We start from the raw sequence: 15,253 nt of genomic DNA, 5'->3' as shown, positions 1-15,253 counted from the left end.
CCTATGAATACAGTTTTAATATAGCTGTATTCCAGGTCTTTATCTTGGGAGTTACTGTTTGCCTTTTGGGGGAGCAGGTTAGAGTTTTGATCTTTACCTGCAGTGGTACCAGTTCCAGGAGGAGAGATTTGCTGTAAGGGTGGTGCTTCCTCCAAAAGTGTAACACGTGATTCCAGTTGTGTAACTAAATCAACAATCTCCAGCTCAGCAATCTGTGGGGTGTTGATGCTACATGTTTCTTCCAGGGTTGTAACTCTGCGATTTAGTTTTGAGACTGAATCTTGAATAGACTTCATTTTCTTTATTTCTACACAGTAATTTTGTCTGATTTTTTCTAATTCCTTTTCAAATGAAACAAATTTAAAGAAGTGACCTTCAATTTTGCCTGCACAGTCTCCTTGAATTGCTTTTAATATATTGTTAGATTGGGTGGTGTTGTCCTTTATTAATTGTTCAGTAGAGATCATGTGCTCTTCAAGTCGTGTTTTTTGGTCCATGAATGATTCTCTCAAAGCATTTACTGAATGCTGGAAAGTAAAACTTGACTTCCCTTTGCTTGTGCATCTCTGTTGGCTGGTTGTTTTGGTTATTTTGGATGATTTTGGTGTGGTAAGGATGTTGATTTCTTTGTAGTGGGATGCCATTCTTTCATCCTCTTCGGCCATCATGGTAGGGAGGTTTGTAATTATACCTGACTGGATATCCTCTATCACAGACAATATCTTTGGCACTTCCTGGTCATACCATTCTTTGACACCAGCCCCTTGAAACTGCAACCTGTTTGATGTCCTGTAAATATGCAAGGTACCATACTTCCTGAAGGTATCAATGGAGCAGTCATAGAAGGAGATTGTGATTTTATCTTCAATATTGCTCCAGTTTCATCCCTTTGTTCCTTCCACACTGTATTTATTGATGTATCACTTTCACTTGTAATCCAGTATAGGTGGAAAATGGCTTGTCTGTAAATTTCAAAAATATCAGTTTTGAGAATAACATTACAGCACTTCCCTGTATTCTTCCATGTGACCTCCCGCAGAGACTGTCTGGTTGATGGGTCAGTTTGATTCTTTCTTTTCTTGTTAAGGGCCTATTTTCTGTTGAGTGTAAAATCTCTTGTTTCACATGTCACAACGTTGGGGGTTAAAATCAGGTCACTGAGGAGTGTTCCCTCCAAGTCGGCCATCTTGGCCTCTGTAGTGCCTTACCACATGGCAAAACTTTTTTCTTGATTCAATACGATGAAAACAAGGATGAAAACGCTGTATCCGAATAGGGAGCCACAATCCTGAGGCAGACACATATCTTTTCACAGATCTTGATAATTATATTCCATGTAATGACAGGAATAGATCCAGAATTATGCAGAGCTACTAGTCAGTGCCTCCTATGAAATCACAGGCAAAGTGGTATAATCAGCATACGTGTTTGTATTTACATTACATTACAGCTGCCAGACTTTCATTAGAATGCACTTTTATATGCTTAGGCTCATTAAATTATATGTGACAGCTGTGTTGCTGTAATATTCGTGAACACATAAACGTCAACCCATATGCGCCAAACTCACATTTCACCATAAGACTCGAGTTTTCTCCCTTTTCACATCATTAAAAACGGAAAAGTAACATACTTAACCAAGACCTGAGTATTCAAGAAACATACATGGCGGGCTGACATATACGTCACATCACCCTCACCGTAAAGAAAGGTTTGGTGAGTAAGAAAAATGTTGATAATAACTCGGAAGTATGATAACAGTCTAACAGCAGTGCAGGGCACTTGCACCAATGTGAGATCAGTAGGATAAAATAAAACCTCAAGGATCAAACATGCTGAATCACCGATGAAATGTTGTCTGACTGAATGTAATATATATGTGAATTTCCTTTACTAAGACTAATGTGATATATGTAATAAACTAAACTATATGGTTGAAATAAAACTGCAAGTACGCATACAAATGCAATGTCAAAGTACGTAATATTCAATATCAAATAATAATACTGAATAATAATACTATGTAACGGAGTACTACCATGTATTACATTCCTGAGATAGGGTTTTGTTTCAAAGGAATCAAATTGATTTGAAAACTAATAGATCAAAATGTAGAACATACACAGTATAAGTAACCAGAATCGTGACAAATGCATAGGTGAGTATATCATGATAAAATATTATTCAAAATTAATCACAGCTGCAGTTTTTCGCAAGGTTTCAGTATGTTCACGATCAGTCCCTGTGGTCCAATGAAACGAAATACCATGCAGATTTTGGTATTTGGTTGTACCATCATATTTGTCTTAAAGTCAGAGATCTTTGAAAGAAATGGTTAAACATATTCAAAATACCATTCATTAGCTTTGTGTTTCAGTAACGGAAAAATAATTCTTCACGTTTCTAATTCTTTTATATATATATATATATAGTGTCCTGGGCACTCTTGATTGTTTGTGAAGTACCACATACAGTTTGTCTATCCTCGTCTGTTTGGAGATCACGGGGCGGGATCTCGTCACCAGGCAAGATAGCAGGTGGCACCTGGTCTGAATTACCTGGAAGACCATGGCCTTCTGGTTCGTCTGGACGAATCGTTGATTTCCTCATACGATCCACATGCAGTCTATTTCTGATAAATTTCCCATCACATTTGCGACGTACACCAACATGAATGTCTCAAAGTTCCTCTATGATATAATAGGGACGAGACCATGGCCTGGCCAGTTTTGACCTGTCACAGAGTTTTGAACCACTGGATCGCCCTTCCATCCAGCATGAGACGAAACACATTTGGTGTATCACTATCAGGTAAGCGGGACAATTGGCATCACGCTTCGATTTTCTCTAACCAGAGTTCGTGGTCTTCTGCCATATGATCGGTAAATAAGAAACAGGTTTCTCACTGCCTACACCAGAACATGGTTTAGTTTGTTTCATAGTTTCAATGTCATCATCACTAATTTCTTGATGCTTAGATTTCCTGGGCGGCATGGTTGGGCAAATGGAGACAAACAAAGAGACGCAAGGCAAGGAGAGTTTACTCATGTAAACAGAAGGAATGGATGTCCTTCATACTTTTTTGAAAAGATAAACCTCAGCCCATTTGGGGGACATAAACATTCTTCTTTATTCGTAGTGACTGTTACATGGCGCCAAACTCACAATTCACCACAAAACTGGAGTTTTCTCCCTTTTCACGTCATAGAAAACGGAAAAGTAACATACCTAACCGAGCAAGACCCAAGTATTCAGTCACAAAAAAAAACTGTCACGGCTTATAGACACAGTGTACGGCTATCCAGCAGAGCCAATGAGGCAAACTGTACATAATGAGGAAAGTGGAATCACGTGAAACAGAAGCTTGGAATCAGTACTCTTGAACTGCTTACTAAAGATAAATATATCAGTTAGGATTTTATGACTAAACTATATCAGATCGAATTTGCAAATTTTCGAAATCTAACTATTTTATAGCTGGGATATTATTAGTCATGACGTCCTTAGATGCCCTACACGGTTTCATGTTGGATTAACAGACAATTATTGGGCGAGGCATTACATATGTAACATCTGTTTGATATTTAAGGAAATCATATCAATTTTCTGAATTGTGATATACTCCGGTGTTTTCATTTCATGCTTCGACATTTTCAGGTAATTTGGATAGTTGAAACCTACCAATAAGCAACACATTTAGGAAGCCAGATTACATTGATGTATTTTCAGTTTGGGCTACGTTTTCGATTACAAATCACATTCGGCAGTTTCTGTGGAATTCATTCATACTGGCTGAAAAATGACCGATAAAATGGGGTCAGGTAGGTTTAGCGTCGTGTTTCACATTGTTTCACTTATGAAGCGAGATGTATGCACGCGTGAGTACGCAGAATAAATACAATAGTTACATCGTGTTGCTCAGATCAAAAAGCACCATGGGTTAATGTTTTACTGGTAAGACGGAGATTGGGGTTTGAACCTGTGACATTTGCATCATCCTATCATCCATCAGTACTTGCAAAGCCAAAAGACGGTAGGTCGTCTGATGCTTTGAATGTTGCCCCTAAAATCCGCCGTTCGATTCCCGACAAGCGTACACTACGTAAAGACAATTTTGTGTCCTGCAGGATAATATTGATGGAATATTGATAAATCCTATACTGAAGAAATGTTACCTTCAGAATACTGAACGGGAACTTTGGGCTGACGGAGTGGTTGAAGCGTCCATGTGGCAATTCCTGTTCACAGTTATTAGATATACTGTGATGTGTTTAGTTATTTTGATGATATCTATAATATTTTGAACTGTATTGAACATATCCTGAATGAATTAAAGATAGAGGTGAGGTGAGGTGACGTTTGGTGAGGTGAGGTGGGTCGTTTATCCTGTTATCTTCAATTGATTAAGTTGTCGTGGATTAGTTTCTAATACATATAATCACTGTGATCATAATAGTTTTACCGAAATCTTAAAATTAACACATTTAGAGTTATTACCAAATAAATGCTAGATATCTCAGTAACAATTTATGGTATCAAGAATTCTACATTGTATATCAGAAGTTAATGTAAGACATCATAACGTATGTACCGATATCTTTAAAAAGTAATGATACATTTGAATAGAATAACGATATTTTTTTTAAAAATGACAATATCTGTAATTTCTTATTAAATGTGAAACGACTTGCCATACATGCGCTTTACTGCCCCTGGCAATGCGCACCGAAGTACTGTGATATTTCTCAAGACCATTTGCGCGAATCAAACTGTGTCGCTTTAGAATCTGTTTATGCATGTGCAAATATCAACCCATCCAAACCACTATGACAGTGGATACCAATTTGTGATGCTAGGTATGACAAAGAACATGTACATTTATTCTAAGGAGATGTACGTTTTCTTCAGTTTGTGTCATTAAGGTGCCCATTGAACTAAAACACATCTGTTGATGCAGTTAATTCAGTCAATTTGTTGTCAATTTGATTATAAAGTAAACCTACACGTGGATTTCTTCATTTTTACACTGAATACTGTAAAATATTACTAAAATAAATACAACGTCTAGAGGTGAAAGAATGAAGGGTTCGAACTAGCAGAAAAAACAAAAAGTCGCTTATAAATAATAGCTGACTTTGTTTATGAATGTTATATACACCACTAGCTAGTCTGTATCTTGTTATGTTCAGTGAGAAATATTTATAAACACCGTTATCTATCTTCCTCTGAGGGATGTCCCAGAATTCGGAATGTTTTTTAAATGAATGTTGGGAACCTTCTACAGGAGCCAGATCGCAGTGTCTGTCAGAAAACCCATTTAACTTCGCCTTACCGTTTAAACTGGCATCCTTCAAAATAGTAATGAGCTTATATTTATAGATGGAAAAGAACGCTGGATCTATTTCAAGACCAACTTTGCTCTTAGCTTGATCTTAGGGCACGTACATCAGACTTACTCCTAGTTATGTCTAGCAAACATAGCATGGGAAACGAAAGCTTTTGAGTCATTGAATGATATATGCTGCAATGCTGACTAGTGATGATATTCTCCATCTTCTAAACAGTAGGAGAGAGGGGAGGATCTTCGTCTCAGGAACACACTGGATGCGGAATGTGTTATGACTAATCAACAATTCTTGTTACATAGGTGTTTAACCATTTGAAACAGATACATGACAACAGAGAAAACGTTTTTTGGCAATAACTTTTGAGCAGGGCTTTGAGAGTTTAAACAGTAACACGAAAGGAAGTCATGGCTTAGAAGATATATGTAGGATGTTATGCTTATCAAAGCATGTCGTTCCTCGGAACGATCGATGAGATATAACTAAAGCATAACTCAAAGACAGAGATTTGTTCGCAACGATGAGTCATAGCATGTTTCAATCCCTAACACCTTTCCCATCGGTTTTTTTAAAGCCAAAATGTGGAAAATGTCCAAAATTTAAATTTCCTATCCAAATAAAGCTAACGCACATTGATATTCTGAAATAATGTTCAAAGATCTAGAGTCCCCACGAATTGCTGCATATTGCGACAGTGATACATTTTGTTATGTAACTTATGTTCTTACATTTGACTGATTTTTACCCATGCCAGTCATTCAATGTGCATTCGATTCTCTCACAAGTATTGGGTTCCTCCTGAGAGGGTACGTAAGTCCCAACACATTCAAGGTACATTAAAACTTTCCACCAATTTAAATCGCAGTACAAGTTTAAGTTTCATGGCAAGATATGTCTAAATTGCTTTCGACTGAAAGAGTGATGTAAATCCAGCTAAGGTCCATGCAGGAAGCAAATGCACTGTAAGTCCCCATGGTCCCCATCGTACGGTGATCTACCTTCAGATGTTGGCAATCTATAGCCCAGTTTATATTTTATTATCCTCTATAGTTAAACTGTTTTAGATTTTAGATTTTCAAAAAATGGACATCAGTGATATACTAGTGGTGTTACTGTTCAACTGGGTTTTAGTTTCTAATTTTCTTGATATTCCATATAATCATTACTTGCTTTCCTAACGATATGGCTGCGATATTTCCGGTGTGACAATAAATCTTATATCATGAGATCACTCACTAACTCACATGTACTGGACGGTTAACAGCCACATTACCATCTCCTCCTACCGGGTACCCATTTCTACAGCTGGGTGAACACAGACGCAGTTACTTGTCTAAAGTGAAACAACAATTTGCCATACGTGTTTCAAGGAAACCTACGTTAAACGAGTGAAAACCTTAAACCAGTAAAAGCTAAATTACACATATGCATACAACTGACACATCACGTGAAGATGCGGGTTAGAAATTTCTTCAGTAACCCATGAGTGTTGTAAGAGGCGACTAACTTAGGTTAGCCTACTTATACTTGGTTGACAGATGTACTTGTATCCCAGTTGCGTAGATCGGTACCCAACATGTTGGTCACTGACGACCAGACTCGACTGTTTACAGAGCGATGCCATATAGCTGTTCTGGTGTTGAGTGCGACGGCAAACAACAAACAAACAAATCATTATGCCACAAGAAAATATCAACCGTTTTATACACCCTCTATACCAGCTCTGTTGAATGCATCTTTTAACTTGACAAGAGACGGAACACATTCCAAAACGCCGATAAACACAAGAGCAAGTCAACCTCAAGACTGCTGAAACAATTATGTTCGTCAGAATCACAATCCGCAAAGGAAATCCATACTTAGGCTCTTCATGTGTAGCAATAAAATCTTACTTCGTTAACATCGATATTCATCATACAGGGATTTAATCGCACAAGTCCTCCGGCGCTCTCCACATGCCACCGTAGGTGCTGTTTGTTGCATATTTACACGCACTGTATTCGCCCCGTATACAGTTCGACAACTATAGGTGAAGAATTATTAATTCTGTACTTAAAAGGCGTGGCTCATTTTGGTCTATGAAAACATTCACCGGAAACGTATTAATCAAATGCGAGTCGTGTGTTTATTCAGTTTGCAAACTGACGTGGATGTCACCGATTTATGCCTCCAGTGATAAATATTGTCAGTTGTATACACATCCTTAGGATAACATCATAGATTTCTTTATCAGCCCTTAGTGAATTTATGTAATTTATAATAGTTTACATTTTAACGACAGTTGGCATCTGTTCCCAGACAAGCATCTGTTTCCCATCTCTTGATATAAATCGCAAAGCCATGATATGTAGGAACTTAGTTTTTCGAGGATTATGAGAAAAAGAAGGACGTAATTATTGACGTGGACTTATGAAAACCGACATTTTGGTTTCTAAAATAGGACCAGTAATCCGTCAGTGCGAGTAAAAAAATTCAGTTTTTACATCAACGTAGTGGCAAAGCTTTTAATGTATAAAATTCTGTTTCTTGTGATTTGTTTTATGTCAGTGCTATTTAAGGCATTTGGTAAGATAGTTTTCGCTTATTTCGGGGAGAATATTCCAAAAGGAATTGATCTCTCTATCTGTATTATACAAGGTGCTTTTTCAAAGGTTAATAGGTTTTGGGGGGCAAAATGCTTTATACTGTTTATATAAAATATTTAGAATCAGAAATTTGGTGGATCACATAGAATATGTTTCTATGATTATATCAAATATGTACACCCATGTGCCCCAATTGTTTCAGTTTTTACCGATCAGTTCAATGCGATGAATTTGAAGACGGTTTAATTCGCGTCTCGTCTCTTAGTAGCGTCAGTTTTTTCCCGTCATTTATAGCTGTTATCACTTCCCACAATCCACTCTTTTGTACGCGATCCCGGAAGTTTATTTGTTGTCTGCTTCGCTGTGAGCCAAACGTGTCCGGACACGGGAAGGAGATGAGTAATGTCACAAAACAGGTCATTATCACTATGATATGCGATGGCTATAGATGAGACGAGGTTTCAAGAGTATTAGGCATCCATCCTTCTACTGTTTTGGAGAAAAAAGGAAAATAACGAAAACAGACGTCATTCTGGTAGACCTGCAAAAATCACAGCACGGGGCAGTAATCAACTTTCGAGGATCGTTAAAGTTAATCGCCGGAAATCTTTGCAGGATATAACTAACATTTCTAATCAGTCGGTGCCTCAACCTGCTGTTCAAAGAAATGTACGTTCACAGACCGTTTTGCAATAAGCTCGGATTACGTGGGGTCAACAAGAAAGGACATGATGTAGAGGAATATTCGTTTAATAGTAACTGGAAAAAGGTCATCTTTACTGATGAAATTACCGTTGTTATGAAACCTGATGGAACAAAGCGTGGCAAAATCAATCAGAAAGAAGGAGGAGTGAGTGTCTCGGATATTTCACTCCGGTCAGATTGACGGTCTGTGAAGCCAATGATGCGGGGATGCATTACGTTTTCCCGTGTGTGGTGTATGGTGCTCGTCAAAAAGAAATATGAACAGTGCCAAGTATATCGATACACTTGACAAGTTTTTAAGGCTTGTTGTTGTAAAGCATTTCTTAGGCAAACCTTGGCTGTTTCAAGATGATAATGCACCGATGCATCCGTCCCGTGAGACGGAAACATGGAAACGCAGGAATGACATTCTTAAGCTTCCATGGCCAGCGCTGAGTCCAGATTTGAACCCAATCGAAAATATTTGGCTTGTCCTGAAAAACAATATGAAGAAACAAAAACACATTTCTACGGTGAGGAGATTGGGAGACTTGAGGAAGTGTCTCCAATCGGCTTGAGATGATCAGCCTCTTGTTTACATTCAGAGACTGTATGGGTCGCTATCTTAAGTTTTACAGGCACTTATCTCAAAGTGACGCACAACAAACTATTAAAGCAACAGGACATCGATAAGGTAAGCAACACTTTCCATATTTTACATACCCAAATGTCGGCCATGTTGAAAATGGATAGAATTTTGGCACATGAGTGTACAATCTTCCGAAAAGAAACGCATGTCATTTTGAGAATATTGGCACCATGTACAATGCAAAATATACTATTTCGTTCCAAAACATCATCTTTGTTTGATTGTAAACAGTTTCCGCGCCAAAACGTCGCATTTTCAACTTTCCCACTTGTTTTCGAAGCTTTTGAAGAAATGTTAGCCAAAACGTCACGAAGAAAATGCACGTACAACGAAGCGAAAAGGTATGCAGTAACTATTATAATAAAAAGGCAAACGTTATGTTTGCTGTTCATTTTGCCTGGTAAAGAGAAAATCATTATGCCACGACTGAAAGACGCTTGTGGAAACATCGCCATAGGCCGCCTTGAAGCTGGCGAGTCTGCAGTTGAGTGACATTTAAACGTTCGTCAGAGCATCCTATCTCGCCTCTTCCTGCAGACCAATTCAAGATCACCCGAGAAGCAGCCGTCCAAGAATTGCCTCCCAAGTCCAGGACCGCTACATCCGGGTTGCTTACTTGTGCCATCGTCTTGCCATATCTATGGAGATTGCAGAACGCATCCCTGTTTTGAGAAGAATTTCTGACCTAACTGTCAGCAAACGGGAAATGGGGATTCGACTAAGAAGGCCAGGTGTCGCCCCTATTTTGAGAGACACAATTGCTTCCTTTATCTCAGTCGCTTGCGGTGGTGTCGTAGATTCCGGAACTGGAACCCTAGAAACTGGAGGCGAGTCTGGTTCACTGATGAATCTCGTTTTCATCTTCATCGGCGAGATGGAAGACGGCATATTTACGGTTGGGGAAAGTCTTCTACAAAAGGTTACAAAGAGGGTATTTTCATTATCTATTAGATATGTCACTGAATTAAGGAAGCTGTTCGCCTCTTAGATGCACCGGGTATGATGACCACTGTCAGTTCAAATGTACAATCTGAAACAATTTGTGTTTTGGCAGATGAATGTTTAATTCAAATCCTTATTTTAGCCTACCTTGATATCGGTGAAATAATGCTCACTTCAGTTAAACAGCAAGAGGTTTCACTCCTTCAGCAAAGACGGTGCTAGATGTTCATGTATGTGATATTCCGATGGAGAGGCCAGTGGATTATGTTCTTCGTACGAGTGTCCTCTCAACGGAAGTGCTATGTTAAAAATAGATGAAAACATACATCCAATTTTATGTTTTAATTGGGGACTTGAGGTGGTTATATATTTCTTAAAATGGTTTCTTTATGGATGGCGTGAGGTGTGGTGTGGTCCTGTGTTCAAAGCTCCGGTAACGAATCAGTTGAACTTAAGCACCATAGAGCTCGTACAGTCCTTGGATGGGTGACCGTGTGTGGCAGCTTGACTCCTGAGAGTTTCTGGGACTTCTGTCCTGCCCCACAACGAAGCACATAACACATGTGGTCTCACATTAGGCTAGTGAGTTTGTACAAGATTGCCCCTGATCACCCAGCAGAAAATGGGTACCCGACGGAAAAAGTCATGTAACCACTAACCTTCTAGCGCCTAACAGGCTGCTGGGGTTAAATCGGGGTAATAATAATCAGATTTGATTGGGAGCTTCGAGCATGCATTGTGCATGGAGTAATGCGCATGATAAATGGATTGTTATTATTATTTATGTCATGTCATTTGAACAACGCTTCTGTTCAGAATCAACCCACCAGATGAAGTGTAAAGATAAAAAAAAAAACGATAAGAGAAGTAGAAGCTGACTTTTTCCGTGAAGCTTCAATAGTGCATTGCATACAGGCAGTTAAAAACTATCCCTGCTGGCACAACCGAATTTTCAAGAGAAAATTTAGCAATATTATTTGTATGACGGCTGTGTTTAAATACTCGGTTTTAGACTGGCCGATCAAATGATTGGCATCTTGTGCATCGATATAAACATGGGACCAGCCGATTCTGTTAGTCGTCTCGTGATCTGACACTTGAGTTGTTTAGATGGAATGTTGCAGAATCGAAACACCTTTGTATGATACATTTGTTTAGTGATAAGGAGTGATTTTATAACTCGCCAGTGGAATACCGCTAGATGCACGTTTGACGTCATAATTGTTCATGCCGTTGTCGCAGTGGTACTGGGCCTTGTTTGACTCGAGGAAAACTGGGAGTTTTCACACGGTAGCCACAATTTCTATCCATTTGTGTTGGAAGTAATAAAGAGAATACTAAACTCGCTTCCGTGAAATACCATTTGCATGAAACTCGTGAAAGATTTAGTATGAAACTCACTTTGGCTCGTTTGATACCAAATCATTCACTCGTTTAGTAAAAATGGTATTACACGGAATGTCGTTTAGTATCCTCTGTGTATCCACATACAAGCTATTGAATGAGTGAGTACCGTTTTACGCTATTTCTAGCAAGATCCAACCTGTATGAGGACAGAAATGGGGTTTAATCTAAGTAACCACTTGAGGTGAGGAATGCGGTTCTTGGACGTGAAAAGCGAAGACTTTAACCACTTGGCTACCCCACCGCGCCATATAAACTATTGATGACAAACACCATAGTAGAACTAAAACTCATTTGATAGGATCCCTTTTTCACATATTCAATCTGGAAACGTTGGTTCATGTTTCATTCTGTTACTGTCAAAGAATACCATTCTAGAAACAGTCCATAAAGACATCGTTTGTCAGTACATCTATCCCACATCCCATTCCAACCAAGACATCTCACGTTCCCTTCATCTCTGTCACCACAGAGTGAGTCAGTGTGAACACAAGAAATGGGCTTCATACATATATTTGTAACCATGCGGGCACCTGCACACGAGGAATAGCGAGTGCTTTAACCACTATGCTATCCCACTTAATTCTAACTGTGATTCCTTACACATTTTTTTAAAAACGGGTCCAAAGTTTTTGAATAAATTAAACTCCATCCGTCTTATAATTTTGGTCGCCTTTCCTTTCGCCGTCATCTAAAGCTCACCATAGTAGTTGATGTCAACGACCTCATTACCAGAATTTGTGTTCGAGACAGATCGGTGTTGAGAATTGGAATTAGACACTTGTTTGTTTTGCACTTTTTCTTTTTAAAGAGAAAAGGAAAATTGCCCTCAACAGCCTTTTGTCGCACAGCGTAAATAATTCATATAGTCATGTTATATTTATTCTGAACACAGCAGACACTCGTCTATGTAATTGCTTGTATGTTTGCTTGTTGGATTGTTTAAATAAATTCCATGTTTGACAGGATTCCAACAAAATGGAAGCCAGGGCCCTTATTCTCGAAACGTTCGTAGTCCTATGAATTCTTAAATTTAATCGTAGCCAGTGTATTAAGAGTGGACTAAAAAATTTGTAGGGCCACGAACGTTTCGACAGTAGCTAGCCTGATCTGTAAGGGAATCAGGAGCTGACAAACAGTTGGCTGGCATTACCAACATTTACTTGTTTTAATTTTGTAATTCGGATGTCCATTACTATGCTCTGATGAACCCATATCAGAACACATAGTTTTTGAGCAAAGGGATCTATAGAGACAATTTGTACTCATAAGCAGTCAGTGTTATTCAAACATCGTTTTTGGTTTCAAGAACTCATTACACGTGGGTTAATGTCACTGGACTGTTTGGTCCACTGTCACTGATATCGGCTAGACACGATCATTTTCAGGAGTTCATATGTCCGAAAACGGCGTTAGGCAACAAACCGATGCTTACGTTTTCAGAGCGTGGTTGGTGCTCCCGACAGAGCAAATCAGATTTGCCATTTTCGCTGGTGACACGATTCTTCAGTGATCAAATTGTTCCTGTTGTTCGTCCAATGGAATCTGAATCTGGAGAATATGTTGACCGAATATTCTCTGGCTTAGACAGTTCGACGTTACGTCTCATAGTTGATTTTCTGGACAAATACTTTCTGAAATTATAGAATATGTAAAATTGAATGACTTTAGGTGAAATTGCCTGTAATATGTACTCTCCGAAAACTGCTGTTATTGGATATGAATGTTACAATCGATTGTCACCCCCCAAACGGGATCGAAATATGACAGCCATGACTCTCAACTTTTGTTTTAAAGCAGATGTTTTAGTCTGAGGAATATTGTCATGGTTAGAACTGGTACAGAGTACTGGTATATGAGTTTCAGAAATGGGATCTGACAAACGCTAAAACGTAATAGTCTTCCCCGATCGCCCCTGGTCAGCAATATAAGTCCACGATTGTTAAAATCAGTAGAAACAGACCAGAGGAGAAGCTACGATATGAATGTGTCGCGAACACTTGTTGCACCTCTGTTAACAAATCGACACGTTCTAGACGACGTTGTCTTCAGAACGTAGTAACTAGGGGATTTGTGTATTGTCTGCATTCTGCAATATCTCAGCTACATGGCGTCGATCTGTAAATCCAGACAATCCAGAGATCAACAACATAAACATGGACCTATGCAACAGTGACACGGTGATATTTGTCCCCCAAGTCAGTGAGTCTCACCAACCCCTCCCGTTAGTCGCTTCTTAGTGCAAGCTTAGGTAGCTGAAGGCTGATTCTAACGTGGATAATCACAGGTAACAGTGAGAATATTCATCCTGAATCGATAGGACGTTTTGACGTGTCTAAAGGCGTCCTAACGAACATCGTGCAAATTTCACCGTAAGGCACCATGATATACTTATGGTGGGTCTGTAATGACCCCTCTGATCTTCATGACCGCCACTGCATTCTGTACATAGATGCATCCCTGAACAGTACCACTAGAGCACTGTCGCCAACAGTTCACCGACGCGCTATCTTTGTCCACACTTTTCCTTTCACGATGGAAACACTTGTCCCCGCCTATCACGCATCTTCAGCCGCAAACCATCACCAGAGTTAACCGACTAGCCATGAATCTTGACCTTTTGGCCATCGAACACGGCTGGGAAATGACGGTGAAACGTGTACTCCGACGTCAAAGACCACCATTGCCGAACTGAGTCAGGCACTGCTAAAATAGTAGTAAGACAAGACGCCACTAGATTACCCGTGGGAGATTGATTCGAACCATGCCATACCGAATAAACAAATGTTTGTCTAATCGTGGGATCATGGCCAATTATTGATCAAACCATCTCAAACGTTCCTTTTCTTCTGTTCCGCGCCCCTTTCGTAGTTGTTTTACTTTTCCAATGAACACTTAAGGGTCACATGCAACGTAAAACACAACTTTGCAGATTCTGGTACCTTTCAGTATGCACTTACCGAAACAAATCATAAAAAATGCCAATTGAATCTATAAAGTTGAAAAAAACGCGATGAAGAAAAAGCCCGCGAAATCGGAGTTCAAATGTTTCACTAAATCCCCCCCCCCCCCCCCCCCCCTCCCAGCGCTGGGGGGGAAACTGGTTTCAACAGCTGTGCTGCGCTGCGTCCATAACGCATGCGCAGTGAATAGGTTGGCGGAGCTTGAAACAGTATGCATGCCCAGCGTCTGAGGTCGTGAGCAGTAGTCTAATCTTGGTTGTGTACTGTCACAGAGAAAGCTGAGTGTCTGGTTTATTCACACCTATATGTCTGCCTGTCTGCTAAAGACAACATGCAATACACAGCTTCAATCATTGACCAAGTGCAATTTGAACTTAACACCTATCAGACCATACGACATAAAGAAAATAAGTTGATTTATGACTCGTGCACCCGAGTCCCGTGTCTGCCACATTATGTAATTAGGCACGTGTGATACACATGACATGTTTTTATGTCTGTGGGTTGCAAACAAACTACATTCATTTTTTTCGGATGACTGGATCTGACGGAAACTGGTGCAAACTCTTGTCAGTTTCAAGTCCTGCTTCGTACTTGGACGAATGACAGATTCCAGCCACGCAGTAGTTTACCATCTCTACTGACATTGTTTTTGATTGGATCGAGCGCAAATTTAGAGAA

This window comes from Haliotis asinina, chromosome 3 (genome assembly GCF_037392515.1).
Source record: "Haliotis asinina isolate JCU_RB_2024 chromosome 3, JCU_Hal_asi_v2, whole genome shotgun sequence".
Lineage (NCBI taxonomy): Eukaryota > Metazoa > Mollusca > Gastropoda > Lepetellida > Haliotidae > Haliotis > Haliotis asinina.
The sequence above is the reverse complement of the archived record's forward strand: the minus strand, read 5'-3'. Positions refer to the sequence as shown.